Raw genomic sequence first — 8,870 nt, forward strand, 5'->3', positions numbered from 1 at the left:
TCTCACAATGTTCCGTTATAATCAATGAAGCTCTCTAAACTGCACATATAATATCTTATATCAATCATGTCTACGTGTGGCATTGATTGAATTCTGACTGTCTCATGCTGAATGCGTGAGAGTTGGCAACCCTGCATCCAGGCCCGGATTGGCTAATCGGGAGCACCGGGAGGATTCCCTAAGGGAAGACGTCTTTCATTGTAAGTTAATGCTGTTAACCCTCATCCGTCCCTCGGGTCATTTTGACCCAAAACTCATTTTTAAATAACCTAACCTATTTTCTTAAAGAATAAGTTAAAGAATCACAATTGTCCCTTATTTTCCATTTCTTATGTTAATTGGCAACGATGACATAATTATCTTTTGACTCCCCTGACAGCGGAACCTTACTCAAAAAAAAAAAAAAAGTAATTGTTGGACATATGAGAGCAAAAAATAATAGATAAGTGCATATGCATATGCGTAAAATGCATAATAGAAAGCGCAAAGGCGGCACTGAAAAGGCCAGTAAAAAAAAACTTTAAAAAAACCAAAAACAAAGTGGGCCGGTCTAAGGCATGAAACTCCAGGGCTGAAAATGAGTCCCACTCTGGCCCTGCCTGCATCTATTTATATATTTTTTTATTAATATCACAATATATTATTATATCTTATATTAACCATTTGCACACACAAGCATTATCTGACTCCTCCCAACCGCAGACGCAGGTTTACAAGCCACTTTTTACTGCATTTTTCAGTCAATTTCTTGCCTTTCCCACCCTTATGAACAACTAATTTTCGTACACGATAAAAGCTCCTTGTGGTTTCTCTGTTTGTCTGATTTGAGCATCCATGAACCACACAAAACATAGGCATTTTGAGTTTCTGCTAGCAATTCCTATATAGAAAAATCACTTCCTGCCCTCCAGCTGCATTTTGCGCCATAGCAATGACGTCATGTGCAAACAACCTATTAAAGAGACAGGCAAAATAAGTGTTGGTCCCCATGCTAAACAAGTTTACTTCTGAGATTGCAACCTTTGAGTAACTAAGCATTTGTCATGTTACATGGCTAATAAAAATAGACTTTACACATCTGCACATTTGTGACCCTGGAGCACAAAACCAGTCTTAAGTCGCTTGGGTATATTTTTATCAATAGCCAAAAAAACATTGTATGGGTCAAAATTATCGATTTTTCTTTTATGCCAAAAATCATTAGGATATTAAGTAAAGATCATGTTCCATGAAGATATTTTGTAAATTTCCTACCGTAAATATATCAAAACTTAAATTTTAAGTAGTAATATGCATTGATGGAACGAGCATCCGGATGCAGTCTCGGATGAAAGTCTTGATGGTTTGGATGTTCGGTGGTGTAGGAGTCGTGATCACCTTTTTCCGGGGTTTGAAGAGTGATGAACTCCAAAGATGTTATTCTGACTCTGTGGTGGTCAGGAGAGTTTTCTCCCAGATGAAGATGATGAAGAGCTAAGTACAAGAACAGTAATGGTATGCACAATGTCCTGAGGAGATGTGTGTTCATTCACAGAAAGTTTTTCCTGTGAATTAATTAGAGAGGAGTCAATTTTTATGGGCATTATGTGTCTGTTTTAGAGCGACTTGAGTAAGAGTTGCTCTGCCCGCATTCCTTTGAACAATAAAACTAGTGTTATCAGATGGTTTGTCTTTGGTTGCCATGGAACCAGAGGCCTGTTCTGCCTAAAAAAAATTGACCCTTATGACTGGTTTTGTGGTCCAGGGTCACATTTAATAATGTGTGGGATGAATATGTACATTATATATGAATACTAATTAGGGCTGCACGATAAATCGCATGCGATATTTAACGCGCATCTTATCAGTAAAGCCGGTTCTGTAATCAGCGGTAAATCTCCATCACCTGCGGGCTTTCACATTGAGCAGCATTTACTACACAGAACCGTTGTTCACTGACGAGCTGCGCAAAACCACGTTCATATTCGCGCGATTTTTTGCGCAGCTCATCAGTGAACAACGGCTCTGTTTAGTTAATGCTGCTCAATGTGAAAGCCCACAGGTGATGGAGATTTACCGCTGATTAAAGAACCGGCTTTCTGACAAGATGCACGTTAAATATCGCATGCGATTTATCGTGCAGCCCTAATACTAATACATCCATATACCATAGCCTATTTCACATAAAAATATTTGAGTTACATATTATATGTAGAGCAGAATATTAAACCAAATTTCATAAAAAAATAATAAAGCAAAATAAAAATTCACTTTACAAATGTCTTTCATTACTCAAATAAATGAAAGATAACCAAACACAAATGTGTCACAAATATAGTACATGGTAGGAGAAATACATAAGATTCTGCTGTATTTAGAACCTTTGTAAAAGACATTTTTCACAAACAATTCACCTTCATTAAATTGTCACACAATAACCAAGTGTGTGCAGAGCATTCAATATGACGAATGAATGGTACATGGTTCACTGTACCACTAAACACACAAAATAATCAACAACTATTGCAGGACAAAAAAAAAACAAAAGTATGCCAAAAGTAGACTTTTACTAAGCAAATCAAGGATTGAATTATTGTACATACCCGCTGCTTTAAAAACATCTGTTGGGTGGGATTCAAGTTAAATGGCAAGCACACAAAACTTTATATTTCGTAAATCTTGTCCATGCCAGTGTCAGCGTTGCCCCTGGCAACCCCAATCATACATGGCTGGAGAATGAGGAACCGTAAATGAGGAACGACCTGATCACAATCATTGAGGTGCCCTTTGAGCATATTGGCATGGACCTGGTAGAACCGCTGCCTAGATCTGCCCGAGGTCATGAATATATATTAATCATCCTCGACAACACAACAAGGTATCCTGAGGCCATTCCCCTAAGAAGGGTGACATCAAAGAACATTGCTAAGGAGCTGTTCCTTCTTATGAGCAGAGTTGGCATTCCAAAGGAAATCCTGACAGACCAAGATACCCCGTTTATGGCAACCCCAATCATACATGGCTTGAGAATACCTTTCTACACAGAACACAAAGAAGGGGACTTTTGTTCACTCACCATTGTTGCACCTTGGAGGTTTCTCTCTCACTGTGCACCAATAAAAGCTCCTCCGGGGAAGTTGAAGCACTTGTTGTTGTTTGTGCCTCATTCACGATTCTGCCTCACTGAAAATAGATGATTAAGCAGTTTATGTTTATTCAATTTATGCCAAAAAACAGGCAAACAGTATATTATTATTATTATTATTATTATTATTAGCAGTATATATTACAACAGGGGTGCCCAATCCTGTTCCTGGAGATCTACCTACCTGCAGACTTCAGTTCCAGCCCTGCTCCAACACAGCTGTCTGTAATTATCAAGTGCTCCTGGAGAGATTAAATAGCTGGTTCGGGTGTGATTGATTGAACTTTTGATGTCAGGTTGCCATTCTCTATCCTTTTTTTTTGTCGGTTGTCGACCTGCCCTTGCCTTGGGACTACACTTTTCCGGCTACGCCTTGTCCCTTTGTCCCTCTGGCTCAGTTGGGCTCCTACCTCCCTCCAGCTCCACCTTGGTCCTCTGTTGCTCCGGCTCCACCATGGCCTTCCAGATCCCTGCCTGCGCCTCGGTCGCCTGAGCCATCTGCTCCACCTTGGCCCTCCGGATCCTCCCAGTTGCCCTGGCTCTGTGCCTCTCCATCTCCCCTGGGCTCCTCTCCCACCCGTTCCACCGCTGTCAGTCACCCCCCTGGAGCTGCGCCACACACCGTCTCGAGTCCCACGGAGGAGCTCTGGAAGGATAAAAGGAGGAGTGACGAGAGAGGACCAGGCCTGGATTTTATGTTGTTGTTTTGGTTCTGTTTGTGCGTGGCAGTCGTCCGCGAGGGGCTGTCGTGCTATTTTCATTTTTGTGTTTATTTTGTTATTAAATTGTGTTTAAATGTTCCCCGGTTCCCACCTCCTTCCCATCTAATGTTTAAGAACCCAAGTTTTAAAAAAAATTTTTATTTCACTTATTTTGTGTTTTCCTGGTTTAATCACAATCAATATTTCTTCTAGATTCTGTAGTAAATTTATTATTTGACCTCACTATTCAGGAACAGACACAGTCTGTATAGAATGGACTACACATGTGATTCTGTCAATTAAGTGGGTAGAGCAAAGGCCATAACACAAATTTAACATTATCAAATGTAACATGTATCATCACCAAAATAAATGAATAAAAAAAATAAAAATAAAAAAGGTGATCCATGTAATTTGTAGAAATAAATAAATAAATAAATAAATAGACTAAATATTGAAAAAAATAAACTGATGTAATGTTTTTCTATTAACCAGGAAATGATAACTAACCAGCCTTACAGGTGGGACTAAACCTGCTTCTTTAGAGCCCCTGCCCTTTTAGTTGCCAATGCTAAAAGTGTTACATTTTATAATGTTGTCTATTAAATGTTTGGTTGAAATACTGGAGAAAAAAAAAAAAAATTCTAATTACAATTCTGTGTCCTGGTTGCTACCTCATTTTTCATTTTGTTCAAATTCAAGATCTGAACTAAAATTTGAAAGGCATTCCTAATTAAGTTCTGAATGCCACACAACCCTCAACATTACAAGGCTCATCAAATGCAAAACATTGATTTAATTTGTTTAGTGACCTTCTAGGCATCCCTTTTTAACAGTCACTGACACACAATCCCCTTCCAGTCATGTAGACTCCCTTCTGCCCTCAACGTTTGATTTACATATGATCTTTAAGCAGGCTATGGCTATTAGGTTATCATTCAAATTATTCACTATTCATGTCACATTTTCAGATAGGTCATTCCCTCACACATGCCTTAAAAACATGAGAGAGAGAGAAGGGGGGGGGGGTAGGACAAAGGAAGAGGGTTGAATGTATAAGTAATGAAATAAATTGATTAAGGGCTCCAAAATCAATTGGTTTCCTGCCTGCAATGGAAATCTATAGCTTAATTTAGCATGGTGCTGCAAGCCTGTAGTTCATCAGTAAATAGGGAGAAGGGGAAATGGAATTTAATTGCCATTAGATGAAGTACAGTAATAAACAGTAAAAAAGTGCTTAAGAATAGAGGAAAAAGGAGAGAAAAGGGTCTAAAAGGGGTGTAATGATTCAGTTTGATACATGAAACTGATCTCACAATATTATAAACAAAAGGCAAAATAAATAGAAATAAATTGGGAAGACTTTTTTTTAACCATTATTTATAAGACATATGATAAACATATATGATACAAAGTATAAATAAGTACTGTTAATAATACTGATAAATGTTTTATTACATGATGGTTGGACTTGATTAGACTTTGACTTGGTCCTGGTCCACAATGCAGGGACGGCACTACCTATAGACAGAGCAGGCAATTGCCTAGGGCCTCGGGCTTTGAGGTGAGGCCTCCATAACCATAACACCCCCTATACACTAATCCACCAGTCAAGACAGGCAGCAAAATACTAGCCTCATTGTTAATTGGATATAGTTGAATTGTCACTCACCTGCAATTAAACCAATTAATGTTGCTGTTTCGAAACGGGTCCCGCCTTCTGAATGTTTTCCATAACCAGTCCCTACAGTTTTACGCGATTCCACGATCGTTGAATCCAACACAAAATGTAAAAAAAAAAACACACACATTTTTTTTTGCGATCCTGCAAAATTCGCCATTTCACCACAAAATAATTGCAAAAATTAAGGTCTCACAAAAAACAATCATAATTACTAACTGATTTATTCCTAATTTTAATAAAGTTGTAATGCATTACTTTTAAGATACAGATACATGCATGTGATATCAGTGAGTGGTGTGTGTGAAACAGCGAAATTGAAACTTTCTCACTGGAGTCTCACATAACTGCCGTAGACCGGCAAAGCAATTTCCTAATGCATTACACCTGAGTGGGGGTAAATTGTTTTGTGATCCTTATAAAAAAAATACGGATGACAACAGATGACAAAAGAAATTCTACTGTTGCGATCTCAGCGGAAGCAAACATCAGCGACATATGGACTTGTCTGTGGAATCAAACGCAAGTATTAAACAATGTCTGAGATGGACGAAAGCTGGACATGAACGGAATGAATTAAGCATAAGTGATTGTTTTATATGACTGGGTGGTATGACGATGTGTCAAATCGACAGAGATTTCTTTTATATCAGGGTATATTAGCCTACTGCACAACCAAGGCTGCACGGATGTGTTTATTTCGCGAACATTCAGAACATTATGAAAATAGCATTGTGATTGAAGGATAGAATCTGAAGCAAACGATAAGATTTGCACATTTCTTTTTTTGTCAGTGACGCCGCATCAGACAATTATGTACCCTTATTTACACACACCGTATTTCTGATTCAACTATAGCCTATTTAAATATCCTCAAATATTTTATTTGTTTAAAACAATTATATACTGATTTTGGCCAGTGGAAAAGAACGAGATCCACTCTATTCTAAAAAGATTCTCTGAGAAGTATTTTATGCAATTTTGTTTTTACATCCATTTTGATATATTTATTCGAAAACAAGACAAGGACAGTGAATGATATTTTAGCAATGTAATGTACCGTACAAATTGCATTTTTAGTCCGAATGTCATATTTTTCTAATGTCTTGTACCTTTGACGTGTTAAACATGGTGTCACGTGGATGGGAATATGCATGGAAATGATATGCAGATGAGGTTATGCATAGTAAAACTAGGCGCTGTAAATGCCATATATGGTGATTTTGGGGAGGAGATGCATGTACACACAATCTTCCGCTGACAGGGATTTATAAAAGGATTTTTACGCAGGTTCTGGCGTAGTTTTATAAATCTGAAAACTTTTGTGCGTACGCCAAATCTAGCTTTTGTGTGTATGTACACTTTTAGGATGAAATCTATGGAAAGTTTTATACATGAGGCCCCTGGCCTGAAAACATTTGTTTACTGTTTGTATTCGTTATGGAATAACTTACGCTCAAAAAACTGCATCTTGGTAGTAAAAAGCAACATGGTTTTGTAGCATACAGTGTCACAAACAGAATGAGACCATCCACTAAAAATAAAAGTCAAAGATAGACGGAATATTGTTTACTCTCTCGTGATGGCTCATGACGCACGCCGTGACGCACCTGTCATCTGTTGGGGGCGTAACTTAGCGATCAGTTTTTTGCACAAATAATTCTTTTTTTTTTTCATATATGTGTGTGTGTTTTGTGGGGAATGTGGCTGTATCTGCATGATTACCATCTGTATGACCGCACCATGATTACTGTCTGTATGACAGCTATCAGTGTGAATGATTATTGACTATATGGCCAGCCATCTGTATGATTACCATCTGTATTCTTTTTTTTTCTTATTTCTATTTATTATTAAAAAAATATTCTTATTGTATGTTTCTAGTGCTCAAATGAATCACTTATACGATGTACATATTTTTCCTCAAACGGGATGTGGGGGGTTGGACTAGACATAGTCTCAGAAAAATGGTTGCAGGAATCTAATTTTTCATGGTATCTTCTTCAGATTTGAAATATAAACTCATTAGACATGTGACTTTCAACCCATAGGGTTAGGGTTAGGGTTAGGACTGATTTCATGTATTTTTATATGAAATAAAAAAAAGAAAAAATCCAGGGTGGTACAATTTTTTTCAAGGCACTTTCAGTGTCTATAACTTTTTTTTTATCTTTTTGAGCATGATCAACTCTGGATGATGGATAGTAAAGCCCAAGGGTCTTCTTACCAAAGACACCAAAATTGTGTGTGTAGCACACTGTTGTCAGGAACTGTTACAATTTTAAGTTAGGTAGATCATTTTCAGCTGTGAGTCCCAAAATGGGGGGTGCAGGTTAACAGGTTAAAATGCAGTTGTCATCAATAAAACAAAATAAATTACACATCACCACTGATGACGTCAGTGAATCAGGCTATACATGACAACTACATCATTATCAAAAAATGACCAATATAACCTGATCACATTTTCTCTTGGTTTTTCTTGCCATAACAAATGTGTTACATAAACACAGACTTCAAATTTTATTCTTTTCAATAAACATTAACATTTAAACCTCTGTTAATTCTTAATAAGAAATTTTTAGACACATGACAAAAAAATTACCACTGCTCATCTACTGAAATCTTGAGAGATTTAATGTCTTTTATTTCAGTTGATTTCATCTAATGCCGCGTTCACACTGCACAATTTTCAAACTCGTCGGATCGCCGTTGTTTTCACACTGCGTGACTATCTGGGATAGCATTCAGTTGCTGCTGCTCAATCAGCACTTAATTAATCACATAATTATCTCATTAACTTTAGCACTGCTTCAGTGTTATTTTAACGCTCTTGCAGAGTGGGACCATATATGCTCTGAACAGTGTTAATTTAACACTCAGGATTTTACTGTGTGCTAATACTGCTTTCACGGTCTTAAATTTATTTATTTGTATTTATTTATTTAGTCGTTTAGCAGACGCTTTTATCCAAAGCGACTTACAAATGAGGACAATAAAAGCAGTCAAAACTAACAAAAGAGCAACAATATATAAGTGCAAATGACAAGTCTCGGTTATAAATAAAATAAATCTATCAAAATGTATTGAATTAATTATGGAATAAAAAATATAATAACATTTCACATCTTTATTTAAGCTTTCCTCTAATTTACTTTATATCACTTAGTTTTTCTTTTTTTTCTTTTGCTATTTTGAACACTTAGTTTTTCTTTATATTCTGTTGCTTTTGTTTTGGGAATAGAAGCAATTGACCTATTATCCTGCTGTGGCAAAATAGCAAGACAAACTTTCCCAGACCACCTTTTAAAAAAAAAAAAATTCCACTTCATTCTTCAGCTCTCTTCCGCAGACATTCTCATCT

The 8,870-nt window shown here is 37.1% G+C and overlaps 1 long non-coding RNA gene across 1 annotated transcript; it reads right to left on the bottom strand.

Moving 5' to 3' along the window:
* Window positions 1-2,587: 2,587 nt before the first annotated feature.
* Window positions 2,588-3,339, bottom strand: LOC107747906 (uncharacterized). The gene is made up of 3 exons (XR_001640849.1): window positions 3,309-3,339; window positions 3,056-3,162; window positions 2,588-2,876 (listed from the first exon to the last, which is right to left on the bottom strand). It is a non-coding gene; the product is annotated as an uncharacterized LOC107747906 (long non-coding RNA).
* Window positions 3,340-8,870: the final 5,531 nt, after the last annotated feature.

This window comes from Sinocyclocheilus rhinocerous, unplaced genomic scaffold, assembly GCF_001515625.1.
Source record: "Sinocyclocheilus rhinocerous isolate Xijiao unplaced genomic scaffold, SAMN03320098_v1.1 scaffold1612, whole genome shotgun sequence".
NCBI classification, from domain to species: domain Eukaryota; kingdom Metazoa; phylum Chordata; class Actinopteri; order Cypriniformes; family Cyprinidae; genus Sinocyclocheilus; species Sinocyclocheilus rhinocerous.